This window comes from Phalacrocorax carbo, chromosome 7 (assembly GCF_963921805.1).
Source record: "Phalacrocorax carbo chromosome 7, bPhaCar2.1, whole genome shotgun sequence".
Lineage (NCBI taxonomy): Eukaryota > Metazoa > Chordata > Aves > Suliformes > Phalacrocoracidae > Phalacrocorax > Phalacrocorax carbo.
The window spans coordinates 44,944,334-44,958,975 of record NC_087519.1 but is presented as its reverse complement, the minus strand read 5'-3'; the positions used below and the strand labels follow the sequence as shown (position 1 = coordinate 44,958,975).

The 14,642-nt window shown below is 44.7% G+C and overlaps 1 long non-coding RNA gene across 1 annotated transcript in view; it reads right to left on the bottom strand.

Annotated features, from left to right (window-relative positions):
- Positions 1-14,642, bottom strand: part of LOC135314390 (uncharacterized) — a 74,406-nt gene that overhangs the window by 46,527 nt on the left and 13,237 nt on the right. Inside the window, exons 3-8 of the long non-coding RNA XR_010373890.1 lie at positions 14,044-14,206; positions 10,138-10,285; positions 9,281-9,514; positions 8,300-8,477; positions 7,459-7,534; positions 4,691-4,928 (exon numbers count right to left, since the gene is read on the bottom strand). This is a non-coding gene — a long non-coding RNA (uncharacterized LOC135314390). The remainder of the gene's footprint in view (positions 1-4,690; positions 4,929-7,458; positions 7,535-8,299; positions 8,478-9,280; positions 9,515-10,137; positions 10,286-14,043; positions 14,207-14,642) is intronic.

The following is a 14,642-nucleotide window of genomic DNA, read 5'->3' as shown; positions in this document are numbered from 1 at the left end:
AAGTCCTTGCTCGGGTGGAACCAGCACGGCAAGAAGCCAGCAATGGGCAGGAAGAAGGATCTGTGGACAGCGGTTCTTAAAGGAAGGTGTACACAGACAGATGGAGAACTGCGGGAGCCAGAGGGCATAGTCATTTTGTTTTATCATCAGCAGGCCACAAGCCAAAATGACAGAAAAGAAAAATATTCATTAAATAGGGTAACTGGGGAGGGAAAAGCCACTGTGACCTTGTTCTTGCCAGCAAACTAGCTGGTTTGAGTCTTTCACCATGTACAAAGTACACTGGTCCTCAGTGGCAGAAAGCATCACAACACTTTTTTTGCCATCCCCTGGGAAAAATCTTTATTCTGTAGGAAGGTTTTGCAATCTTAAAGAAAGCTCAGTGGAAGAGACAGGTAAGAAAAGAAATCTGATCTCAAGACTCATATGAATTTAACTTGCTATTATCAATGTGCACACTGCACATCTAAGCAGAAATAAAATACCCTAAAAATACCCCAAATGCAGCCTGAGAACAGAAGATTGTTGCTTAGCCAAATACTAACTTCATTCCAACTAATGCCTGCATTTTTATCAGTTACATTGCAAATGGTGAATTTGCTTTCAAGAACTGAGAGCTTTCAAATTCTGAAGTACTCTAGCAAAAAATAATCAGTTTAGTTATCTAGATACTAAATCTAGATAAGTAGCTGGTACAAAGGGACAACCTACTTGAAGCCCTGCCCTAACATATATTATTCACAGGATCCACCTTTGTGTGCTTTTTAATATTTTAAGTGTTCCTTTATTTTAGTCTACGTTTGTTTTAATACATTTATTATCTTCAGTACCAGAAGTGGTGTTTCTGATAAGAAAATTTCTATTGTTGTACTGAAGCCATAGAGAAGTTGAGACTAACATATCCTCTGGAGTGTATTACAGTCAGCCTCACCTTGTCCTTTAGAAGGCACCTGACAAGTGACATTAGTCAATGTTGCTGTATGCTCCATCGCATCTTGTTTTGTACAAAAGCTGGAATGCTCCATGCACAATATGGGATGCAGTAGGGCAGCAGTCATTAGGGGAAGAAATTGCATTAACATGCAAGCTTGTGTTTATCCAGCTGGTTGGAGATGCATTTCTGCAAGGTTTTAGAAACAGCAAATAAATCCATGGCTACAAATAGAAAACTAGCTTTTGCAGGTGTCAGCTTTTAGGGAACTTGCAATGAGACACAGCCTGTTTCAGTGGCTGCCACCTGCTTGTAAACGACTGAAAGGTATGGCCAGATGATAGCTATTGCAAGAGCAGACTGACCATCCCAGCCTAGTTCCCAGTCAGCAAGCAAACAGACAATGCACAAACATTTCCTCCCACACCTGCTTGCATTTGTCTCCTGCCTCCTGCTTTGCATTTGCCCAGCGTCCAGTCCAACAGTCCTGGTCTTTGGCTGCAGATCCTGTAGTCTCCGGAAACACAAATAACCCCCAGAGATCACCACCACCAGTCTCACTGGCAGGCTGAACATCAGGGCAACCATCTGACAGAAAGTCAGCAGGATTCTGATTTATTTCCTTGGACTGGGCTTGAAGTGGGCAAAGAGCATATATGCGGGCATGCAGGGACCTCCCAGGGGGACTGTGACTCCTGCTGGGTTGGCACAGGATGACGGGAGTGTCTTGGGAGCAAGGGGTTTTTGGAAAGCCCTGTGGCACCAAGGCAGTGCAATGAAGCCTGCTCAACCTAGCAACAAAGGGGAGCTAAAGCTCATGCCTAACAGGTGCAAGGTAACATACTTTACTCTCCTTCATGAGCACGTGGAGCCTGTTTTTGATTTATACTAAGGTCCTGGGCAATGAAGAGTAGGTAAGAAGCCTCAAAGACGCATAATATGACTTCCCTTTACACTACAAACTACAAATCCTGGTATGACTTCCTATAAGAGGCAATAAAGTCTGCTACCCTCATCTACTTTGTTGTTGCTTTATGCCACAATAAATGTGGAAAACACACAATTATCTGTCATATTGTTAGCATTTTTTCAACCAAACCAACTTTTTAAGCAGACAACTGATAGTGACTTAATGTACAACACAAAAAACCCCTGTTGAACAACATATTGGATTTCTTTGCTGTTTTAAGATGCTTTACTTTCACCTAGCAGACCAGTAAACTGGGTTTGAAACTACTCAGAAGTAGAAAAGAAGCAGATAAAGCCAAATAAAAACAAGTTATCTTTTTCCATTTAAAAGAGATGGCATTTCCATTAATGTGACTAGCAATTGCTAGCCTGTCTCTGTAAGCAAGGACAGTCTTGCCAAGACCAGCCTAGCAAATCAGAGGTTTCTTGGTTGTGCAAACTGACTTACACTTGAGAGTGAACAGAGATCTTTAATGCCTGTTTGATAGTAGAAATAAAGCAAATCCTCACCAGGCTTAATTTCATGTTATGGGCCAAAACCCACACTCAACATTGGCTGGTTAAACTTGTGCCAGCCTGGGAGGAGTATTACAGTCATGCAGCTGAGGACCAGGTCTCATCTCACGGCTTCCATCCACCTCCCTCTTGCCAGTGCAGCACCAACAGGGAAGCAGGACAGCCGCCAATTTAAGGCAGAGCCGCAGCACTTTGACTTGCTACATACCGAGATATGAAACAACTCTACATGGGCTGGTATAATGCGTACATATTCACTCTGTTACAACCCACATTGTGTGAAGATCCAAATTGTTGCCGAGATGAAGGTTCAAACGAACGCAAAGCAAAAATAAATAAATTTAAAAATAAAAATCAGTCGCTGCTTTACCATTCAAGTTCATAGGAAGAAAACAACTTGTGAATGCAAATTTAGGTCAGCCCAGATTCACAACCATATTTTGTACATAAACAGATCAGGCTTGTTCAATCCTGCAATCTTAGATTTGTCCCATTTTCAGTATTTTTCTAGTTTTGCCATGTTCTTCCTAAATGGCAGATCAAGGAGTGCAGTATTTTAGACGCGTTACAATCACACGGATACTGTAGTGTTCCCCTTGTATTTTCTGTTTTCTCTCCCTGTACATGCAGTGATACGCAGCTGCAGATACAACATTTGGAATAACTCTACCTATTGTCAAGGCTTTGCATCACAACCACTTCCAGTAGTTTATACCATTACCAGACTACAACGGTTCCACCTGTATTTTCCATGCCAAGAGTCTGTCTTAAGTCTTTGGATTTGCAAAAACCAAATCAGCTATTTTCAATAACAAGAACAGAGAACAATGTAGTACTTTACACATAAAAACGTTAACAACTGCAACCTCAGAGGAGGGTTTGACAGGCAGGCAGGAGAGGAACCAGTAGGCCACAGATAAACAAAACAGAGAAAGCAAGTACTGCATAACTTGTACCGCATATGCAATGCAAATTCTTCCCCAAGGAATTATGTCAAAACAAGGTTAAATTTTTCATTGGGACTAATACTTTCATTTAATTTATTTTTATAAATCAATCTGCATAGTGTAAGCTGGCATCTTTCACATTTCAATTTTGCTTACAGTAAAAAAATAGCTCTGCTAATCATCCCCAGTTATATGTTATTTTTATATCTAAGAGCACTGAGTGATAGAAGCTTGGCAGGACAGATCTGACCAAGAGAGAGAGAAAAAAATGTTCTACATCCCAAACATACCAGAACAAGACTATGCTCCATAGCCTGATTTTAAAGCAGTAGGATGAAAATGACTCAGCCTACATTAAAATTAGAGGTATGACGAGATTGAGACTGCAAGATAAGTACCAAATGAAATGCATTTTTACTTGACTTAAAGAAGCTTTTTTGTTAATGCCTGGTAAAGGAAATACAGGAATAGCAGCTTTAAAAGTCTCTGAAATAGTCAAACCTATGGGGAGGTATTTTATGGAGCTATGAGTGCCACCTGCCATCACCTCCACTGTAGGAAAGCCAGAGCTGAGAGCGCCGGGAGCTGCATGGGGTAGGGGTGGCACCACGGGCCTCACCCCCTGCAATGCTTCAGTCACCTCACACACATCTCACGGGCTGCCCGTGTCAGAGGACGAGGCGAGGCCAGGATGAAAAGGGACAGGGGCTGCATCATGCCACACACTTACCCGTCAGCAGCTGCGTCCCAGCAGCGAGGGCTCCCGCTGACAACCTCCACAGCTGCCTTTGGCTCCTCCAGCCCCCATTACTGAGATCCTCCTGGTGGTGTCCCCTAACCCACCTCTTCCCTCTGGGTGCCGGGAAGCCAGCACAGCCCCAGCACCCGCTCCCCTGCGCAGGAGGGAGATGCTGCAGGCAGGCGAGTGCTCACCTCCCCACCATCTGTAAAGAGCAACAACCTGAAACGCGTGACACCATTGCTCACCAACAAAAGCTTTTCTCGCATCAAATCCTGCACACCTTACACAGCTGTAAGTCATTTAACTCAGAGTAACCCTCACAAGTTTTTCTGTATCTTCTATTGTTTCTCTTTGTGATCAGACACAGAAGCACAGTGTTTCTGGAGCCTTTTATAATGAATACCCCATATATATATATATACACTTTTAAAAAATATATCTATATAAAAATATATAAATCTCTCTAACACCTTGAATGCTAGATGAAAAAAATGTTAACTAGAAGTTAACATTTGGCCTAGTTCACCAGGCCAAATAACCAAACCAAGACATTTCCATTCCCCTCCTTCCAGATACACTACTCACAGCCAGGAAGAATGCGTCACAGCAAAGTGTTTCTGCCTGCTGCCTCCCCAGGCTTTTCCTTTCTCTTACAGGAAATCCTCCAGCTGGCCCTGTTTTGTTCTGTAGTGCATTTTAAATTCAGCTTCTTTGCATCAGCTGAATTCACGTACCTGCAGGCATTTGGTACCTGCACGTGGGTGTTGCTCCTGGTGAGATTTCCTTACTTTCTTCATTGCTTAGGTTTCCTTCTAACAAATCCCTAAAGAGCAAGTTAGAAGCAAAAATGAAAAGAGTAATTCTTTCAATTATTTTCTGTCTTTCTGCAATATATATATATATATATATAGAAACATGCGCACACATTCTTTAAAGAAATGTGAGAAACCAACTGCCACCAAAGAACAGTGTCTCTCAACATGGATTAACAAAGTCCTGCCTAAGTTCATGTTGAATGGTTTGAACAAATAACTGTTGCAGTTTTCTTCCTAATAGGACACAGAGGACAATACTGTAATAAATTACTGTTCCATCCATACTGTTAGTGCTGGCTGTCTCCCTGCATCTCTACTGAAAGCCCAGGGAGTCACTGAGCTGCTAATGAGTGGCACTGGCACTGTACTCTGGAGGTCAGGACGACAGGCAGAGCCTGGGTGACGGGCTTTTTAGGCACAGGTCATTTTTGCTAACCCAGTACTGAACGGTTGTGGTGTCTAAGTGAAGATGAGAAACCATGGGCCACCAGCATTTTGATGGTAACAATTTTTAAAAATCAGCAAGACTAAATCACAAAGAATCTGTTACTGACTGGACAACACAGAGTCTTGTTTATCTGGATGGACGTGTGCAAAATAATGGTACCACTATAAAAATAATTTGCACCAGCCCCTTGTGAACTGTGTTCCAGTCTGAATATACTCTGCTTCAACAATGATGGCAGTTCATCACTATCACATCTCACACTGTATGGCACATTATGACAATGGGGTGGATCTAGCTTTGCTCTGTCTGGAGCACTGGAATTTTTGATATCCCCAAACCCTTATTCTTAGAAGCAAAATTATGTTGGTGTCATAAAAGACCATGGGCCAAACTTTACCCTGGACATTAATTCTGTGGAGACTTAAGCAAATGCATATTGTGTCTTTCTAAAGTTTTCTTTGGCAAAGGTCATGTCCACAATTGACACTAGGCCCTCAGAGATAAGGGGGTGTAGTATGTGAAACCAGGTGTCATGCTGTGCACCATGGCCTGGAGTGCTTATATGGAAGGGGACCCTTGGGTTGCCACTACTGATGTGCAGTTCAGTATCACTTAAAATGTCTGAGCCTTGTGTAACACAAGAGGAGGGGGCAGAACTTCTTGTAAAATGCTTGGTTGAAAACATTGCTTGTATGAAAAATAATAATGGGGTAGAATTTGATAGACTGAGAGACAAAAGACATTTTCAGAAAGGAGGAAATTCTCCGTTCCTTGGCTGGATACTATGTTCTCATTTTTCTGCAGGAAAGTGCTTTTTGTGTTTGATAAGGGAACAATTTATGTATCGGTTTCTATCCATCATCTACTGGAGATCAAATTCCATCATTAGTCTTTGCACCAAGTAATACTTTGCTTTACTGAAATGCATACATTTGTGCAGTAAAGTACTGTGATGTTTAAATAACATACATGGGATATTACCCCACTGTAATAGCCCGGCGTTTGAAAGGGGTGCTCTCCCTGTGGCCTGGGAGGGACATTAGAGACCAGGAAGTAACAGAGAGTGCAGAGCTGTAACAAGTGCTGGCACCATGTGGTGTGAGATGGCCTAAAGCCACCAGCCCTGCCAGCGCCCGGGCACTCCTGCACCATCTGCACCCAGGATTTCTGACTTAGCAGGGTGATATAAAATATACTGAAAACACAACACAAATATGAGTTAGCAACTGCAATACACAATTCAGTCACCATACCAGTATGATTACTATTACTGGTCTCCATAATACGCTCACTGCCATGACACTGGGCATCCCTGGTCACCAGGAGGGAATATGTAAGTTGACACCAGCACAAACCCATTGCTCTCTTTGAAATTCCTCTGCTAGTCGTTTAGATGTTTTACCCTAGGTTGGGCTGAGCCATGTAATCTCCTCTCCATGCCAGTGTGGCTAACTCAGGGAGACATTTACACTCCCAGCTGATCCACTCAGCTGTTGATAGCTGTTTATCTAAACCAAAGGCCACCCGCAGTTCCCCTTTGCAAGGAGATAAAGTCCACTTCTTTGCATTACTCTCCAAGTGTCACGTCACCCTTGCCCATCTCCACTGTCACCCTCGTCCACCTCCACCGAGTGCTCTTCCCCTGTGGCATTTATTCAGAGGGCCACTGTCCACCCCACAGCGTTTACTCAGCCACGCATTTTCTAGAAAACCCATCTGTTGCATCAGCCTGTTCAAAGGGGGAGGCTGCAAGTTGGGAAAAACCTGCAGGGTGTGCGGCATGGCCTCTCCCAAAGGGATGCTTGCGTAAATGTCAGGTGTGATTTTGTGGCAAAGCCTTACACCCTGATCCCTCATCCTTCAGAAGGCTAAAGGAGGCTCTGTTCTTGGCAGTCCCTGTATTCACCTCCTATGCAGTAGTGTGGGGGTGTGACTCTTCCCTCGGTCATGCAGAGCCTGGCCGGAGCTGCATGACTCAACAAAAGGGGTGGTGGGTCACCCAGGAGTCGCGTGAGGACCTTCTGACCCTCCCGTCTCCCTCGCCTAGCCCTCCCACCCACCTCTGCTGCAAGAAGTGCAGGAGTGCTTACCTGGCAAGGCACCCACAGGTCTGCATCTCACCACTTCAGTCTCCCAGCAAGGTGATGGCAGTTCCGCCAGAAAAGTCTCAGGGAGAAAGAAAATGCAGCTCAATTACTTGATGTGACCTATTCACATACGCTGAATTTTGAGGGGCAAAGCCCCTCAGGTTCTGTTCCTCCAGTCAGTCCTTACTTTCATGAGGCTGCAAGAAAGCATTGATTATGCATGTTCCATAGCAAGCCACTGTAAGAGGGTGAATAGGAAAACCAGACCCTAGGAGGCCGGCTGCTGGTATAGCTGGAAGGGGTGAATCACTCTTGTTTCAGAAGCAGTATCCTTAGCCTGGAGCTAAAAGAAGCAAAACCGAGAGTAAGGTAGGGCACATCCTCAGAAGAACGTCCTTGGCTTGTTTTTTTTTGTTTGTTTTGTTGTGGGTTTTTTTGATGCTTGACAGCTATTACTCCTAAATAGCAGAACCTGTGACAATACAGAGAATGTAATTGTTTTGCTCTAAGAATTCAGGGAAGCATTTTCACCAAACAAGAACGGACATGTTGGGTTGTTTTAATTCCTGGCATAGCTGGGCAGGTCTTATCTCTAGCTCGAAAAAATGGAAATGCATAATGAAGACAGCCAGTTGTCTTGTTAGGTAGCTACACACAACTTTCACCACAGGATAGGAATTGTTGGCAAGATGTGGTATCAGTACAGAGAAACTTAGTATTGCCAGCTGAATAGATCTGTCACATTTCTTTCTGCAAATGTTATGTCTACTACTACTACAAATAGCACAGCTGAGTGATAAAACTTTAAAAATGTGAAAAAAAAATATTTTCTCTATTTCCAAACCTGTTTGCCTTGTGAATCTGACAGCATTTTCTTTTGTCAGAGTCATGTTTCAGGCCCATAGGGCCAGCACTTCGCTGACCTTTACATCCATGCTCATCATTAACAGCAGCAGAGGTTGAACAGACTTTGCAGCAACTCATATGGGAAAGAGAAGGCAGTCTTGTCAGGTATCTTTTAACTAGAAGGAAACAGAAATAAGATAATCTTACACAAGAATATTGTCCTTAAAGCACTGAAACTTGCTCTTTAATGGCTGCTGGCTAAGGCCTGGTCCTGCAGAGACTGAAATAATTTCACATTGCCAGAACCTTCCTTCCACAAATAGTCACACTGATTTCATGTACTTCTTTAGGATCAGGTCTTAGATGATACTATTTTTAACTACATGAAGAACAAGCAAGTCTAAAACACCTTAACCCTCTGGCAAAGTCTATATATATTTTAAAGCCATTCTAATATGCACATAATTAATGCATATATTACTCAGTAAAGAGTAAACAGCAAATGCTGCACTAAGTCTCATGTCACTAATTTCATTACTGTACAGGAATATGCTACTGTAAATTAACTAGTACATTATGGTGTGTTATAAATAATTAAAACTAAAACTGCAGTTGACAAAATGAATGAAGCAAGAACATTCTGTAACCCAGTGTTCTTCTTACCCTACTTAATAATTTCCTAATTTGAGTAAAACAATCTGAGTCTGTTTAAGCACAGGAAGGAATTCGCTGGTACCTTTTATTAATTTGGAAAGCACCTTGGTTGCAAAAAAAATAAAACATGTTAAAACCTACACAGAAGCCACTCTCAGATAAAACATCAATCTGCATGCCATACAAAATAAACTGGTGCTTGGTCATCTTTCATAGACTCTGAGGTGAAGCCAAAGGGAGCATACCACAGAAGCCATGACCCACCCAGGACAAAGCTCTGCTGCTGTCTGCGAGCCATCAAGGCCTAAGAAAGAACCCATCCTACCTGATAGCAGAGGACAAGGGAAAGAGATGGGCTTCTCCAGTTATCCCAGTTGACACCACTTGATGCTCAAGCAGGTGAACAGGAATTATGTGTTTCTCATCAGCCAGGCTCTTCCACAGCAATATCTGCTTTACAGCATCACAGGCAAGACTGATAGCTGAGTGCAGGGCACGGAGTCAGGAAAAATAGGTTCTGCATTGGCATGTGAATTTAGAGCAGTTCAGCTTTTGAGACCTAGAGATGAGAAGAGACAGATAGGTGGGCAGCATATGAGTAATACAACTGTATCTTTTAGAGGAATTTTTCAAGCAGACCAAAGATGCTTTTATGCAACTTCTTAGAACCCTGCTTGCTCCATTACTTCAATCAATAGCAAGTGTCAAATTGTTTTTGCAGAGGTTTTCTGGTTTTTTTAAATTTTTATTCTTTAGTTTCACTGAAATAGTCTCTTTTTTTAGATAGACATAAAAGGGGCTGACAAAACCTGCTGCTTTATTATCTCCACGTGAATTTCATATTCTGTTCCTTCACTCCTCTCAGCTTCCTGCTCTGCCTTCTCTAAAGTACCACAGGGCTTTCCACTTGCCTTTTGTTTTTCTTTTTAATTTGTTGGTATTTATTTACAGGACAAAAAGATTTATCAATTAATCCCCGGTATATGCTGTCTGAGCTAGCCCGGACCTTCATCAGAATGGAGAACAAACCCTACTGACAAGTTAGGGCCAGGTCCTGTGCTGCAGCGCAGCATTATGGGGGTGAGTGTCATTCCCCCTCCAAAGCCAGAGGTAGGACGCTGAGGGGTGGAGTCCCCAGGATGAACCTTCAGGGACGATTCCCCATGTGGAGAGGGCTCTGACCTTGCTTCTGCAGCCTCCAAGAAGGGGGTTCCTACATCTCTGGACTCCACCATGGCATGGAAGGCTCCCTATTGGTGCTCACTAAGGTGGGTCCGCAGGCATCCCTGGGCTGCTGGCTGGATGGTAGACTGCGCCCACCTCCACATCACTGTGAAAGGGGAGAGGCAGAAGGGAAAAGCTTTAAATATCTGCATTACCTTGACTTGTACAGTTACACTGGAGAAAAAGGAAATCATAAGGGACAGGAATCCTTTCGCTTCAGTGTAAGGCAGCTTCCATCCCACAAAGTGGGGGCACGAACAGCAAGTGAGAATGGCCCAGGGGAAAAGCTCGTTTGTAACTGCCCTCTGACAGTGGGAAAAGGATCCTCCACTCATCTGTTACTGCCTACACTCGCTACAGCACCCTTACTTGGAGGCTAAGCAAAGGACCCAACAGCCTGTTCTGGTACAAGACATCCCACAGGCTACCCCAGGGAGTCTCCGGACCATATGAGGAGATTCTTCAGCACTGGGTGATGCTGGGAAAGAATGGGATGCTCCTGCAGGGCTGCACTTCCCTAGGAGATCTTAACTTCTGGACAAAGCCTTGTAGCTGAGAGCAGAAACCTGTAATACCATCCTGCCATGGATGAGGACATTGGCGGGTCTGCACTGTGTATAAGCAAGGACAGTTCATAATTCTCACTTTTTTAATAATAATGATGGATTAATCCTGTCTTTGCTAATCCACCAGGACAGAACAGCTGACATAAGACTCGTCCAAGCTGCAATGGGTACTCACAGCTGTGTGAGCCAGAGATTGTTAAGCACACTGTTAACTCCCACAGACCAACTATTTCCTTCTTTTTTTACAACCATTTCTTTAGGCAAGTCTCTCTTGGTATTTTAAAAATTCATTTTAATCAATTTAAAATTAATAAAGAAACAGTGAAATCCTTAGGGCCTAAAAGCTCCAATCTCTGCCACGCTGGAAGTGATGAGTCAGCTCCAGCACAGTCTGCCATGGAGCCTGCTGAGGGACGCCTCCGAAGAGCTGCTGCTGCGCTGAATTAGGGCACTTCGTTTGCTATTTACAGAGAGGCAATCGTCTCTGCGATTGGATGTTTCCTTCTTTCTGATGTGAAAGAGCTGCTGCACTCCGAGGGCACAACCGCCGGCAACACCTCGCTGTCGTCACATATGCTGTGGCTCTGTCCTGTGCATTTACCGGGCAGGAGCACAACTGAGACTCTCTGACATGAGGGAAAGGACTGTGGCTGCCGGCAGCAGGAACAGCGATACACAGGGTCCCATCCCACTCTACAGTGCTGCACGGTGTCTCCTCAGGGGGACTCTGGACTCCTGCCCTGATTACTAACCCATGCTCTGCTCAGGCCAGGAATGGAAACCGGCAATCCTGAAAGCCACTCCTCTGGCTCATGCCTCCACCCAAAGCCAAGACTCACGTCCAGGCCCAGCTCTGCTCACTTCACAAGAGAACACGCACTCCCTCGATGCCGGAGCAGAGCCACAATGCTCCCTCGCTGATCACCTGGGTCTAACTGCTGTGCCACAGTCCTGACAGGCTGCTTCTATGGCAGCTCCCAGGGGATTAACATTAAGCCTCCATTTAGTATACTAATGCGGCACATGAGGAGAAGCAGTTCCCACCTTGTGTGTCCAACAGCACATGAGCCACGAAGGCCGGTCACCAGTGTGTCTGTGGGCCACGACAGTGCTGGGATGTCAGCACCCCAGCAGGGCCAGCCTGGGGCAGCAGCGGACCAGACAGCCGCGGGAGGCTGGTGTCTATGGGATGTAGGCAAGAACACTCTGCCCTGCTCCCCGTACCCAGTATCCAGGGGCAAGGGAAGCTGAGGAGCTGTTACAGTGCTCTTGTAGCATGAAAGTTCCTGGCTTGTAGCAAGGGAGCTGGAACAGGACTAATGGAAGGGCAGAAGCCCTTGTAGCCTGCCCACAACAACCCTCTACCTGCTGACCAGGCTCAGACTTCCCCAGCACACCCCTTCCTGGGCACCCTAAGAAAGGACACATGGGTCCCCAACACTGAGGGCCGTTCCCTAAAGGCACGTGATGTGACTGCTGTTCCCCTGGGCTGGGAGAAAGGGGACAGGAAAGCTATATGCCAGCCCTTTTGGGGGAAAGCTATATGCCAGGCTCTGCTGGAAGCAGAAAGGCTGCCCATCAGCTGGCAGCTATGCTGAAACACAGGTTTGAATCACCAGCAGCTTACAGCACTTACTTGAAAACATCAGTGACCTGCTTTGGAAGAATCAAGCATACAGTGTCCTGCAACAGCAAGCACCACCTCTGCATCCCTGCCCAGCTCCACTCTGCCATGGAAGGGACTGGCCAGATGGGAAAGTAGGGAAGTCAGCTTGACCCCCTTGCCCTGGCAGCCTCCAGGTCCCAAACTCTCCTCTCATGCTGCTCAATTTTGTTCCTAGGTGCAGTTTGTCTCATGTCAGTTACTCCTTCCCTGTGTGGGAGCACCACGAGAATCAGACACAGCAAGGGTCTCCCCTCAGTGAGAGAAGAATACGCAGCGCTTGGCTGGGCCATACAATGGGGAACAAAACAGTCACAAAGCACTACTTGCGCTTTCACAAAAGAAGCAGCTTCACTTCCCCTACAAGCAGTGGCTCCAAATAACAAGATGCCTTGAGTAATTAACTGAATGTTCTTTGGATAGAGCCTGTAAAAGGAGCTTATACATATTAAACAAGAAAGAAAAATCTACTGTCTATAACTTGTTCTTTACTAACAAACAAAAGGTTTGGACTGAATCCATTTTAGAGCAAACTTTACAAGGGCCTTATGCTGAAATTATTCAATAGAAAGAACTGGACAGAGTCCAGGACAATTGTGAGGAGCTGGCCACAAAAAGCAAGGCTTGTGGTCAGTTTGTTTGTTTTTTTAAGAAAATCAAATACTCTCTCTTTTTTTGGCATTAACATGACAGAGCTGTAAAGGTTTAGCAGTAGCACTGCATTAGCCTCCAAGAAACACACAAAACAACTGCTCCCTTAGCTAGATCAGCTGCTAGAGCAAGTGTTATAGTTGCCATTATCAGAGCTGTAAGTGGAAAGGAATTCCTCATTAATGCATTGAAGGACAAAGGATCTTTTCTTAACAAGGGCCTGTAGAGTGCTAGGTGCTGGGACTACAGTATCTTCGCATCCTGACATACACTTGCCCAACATAGCCTCCTGTTCCATCAGGAGAAGGAACACTTTGGTAGTAAAGCAAAATAATTCTACTCTATGAATAACTATTTTTCACTCACAACAAGAACCAAAAGCCAATGTTCTACAGTCAAGATAAGGTAATCACAGCAACATGGAGCTTTTCTAGGTAGAAACACAACAGCTGCTCAGCATCAGCATTACTACATAAGACTCACATGCACCAGTCTATTTGGAATATATTGCAATAACAGGCAATTATTACTGCCACGTGGTCTGTGAAAAACCGTACGTAAAGGAAATATGGGGAAAATGCTGTAATTATTTAAATGGGTTTGCTTTGATATCACCAGAAAAAAAAAAAACCTGCCTGAGTAAACCAGTATTTAGCCCTTTGTCTTTACAAACGGCCTTTAAAGAACAAAAGAGCTGCTGCTCTCCTGTGCCCCTGCCCCGAATCTGATATTATATTCACGTGGGAGCAGGCAAAAGCAGCCATGTCACGTAGCAGCAAGAGGCAGCAGGAAAGCCTTGGGAGGCCAGCAGAGGCAGAGCTCATCAAATCCTGTGCCCCAAACAACCCAGCCCAAGAAAACCCAAAGGGGGCCCCCCCTTCAACTGCATGAGATAACTACTACAATCCTGCAATTCAGTGTGCTAGCTGAACACACCTAGTTTGGCCAGTAAACCGTTAAAAGTAGCCACATTCTTCTACTAACCGGAGAAAGCTTTGATGATGAGACCTTTCCCAGCTGTTGGTAATTGGCTCCGTACAAAAGGTCAGGCTGGGAGTTATCCACAACATGGGGCTTTCCATACTTCTGGCAGACTGACTCACACCAGCTATCCTGGAAACCAACCCAAGCACAAGTGGCACATGACCTGGGAAGACACAGAGACAAATCAGCTGCCACAGAGAGAAGAGCAGAGGTTGCAGGACCAGGCTCACTTGAGTCCAATTCCTGCTCTGGCAAATGCCCTCTTTCTCACAACAGCCTTTGGAAGGGTCCAACCACTTCAGCGACCCTGAGCTCTAACATTCCTGCTTCCCAGCTGCTCACAAATGTCTGCGTTTCTGAAGTTGCAGTCTCCGGAGACTTAGAAAAAGATGTTCTGAATATACTGGGAAGCACATCAGTCTTAACACTGCAGAGCAGCCTAGCGATTATTTTGTGCCTAAGCCTCTTGTATTCAATAAGTGGTTTTGTCTCTTCCAGAGAGAAGCAATGTGACAAAATTATTTCCTGCTCACCTATTAATATTCAGCTGTGACAGAGACAAAAGATTTTGGCTTGTGCCCTCATTCACTCACTGAAGA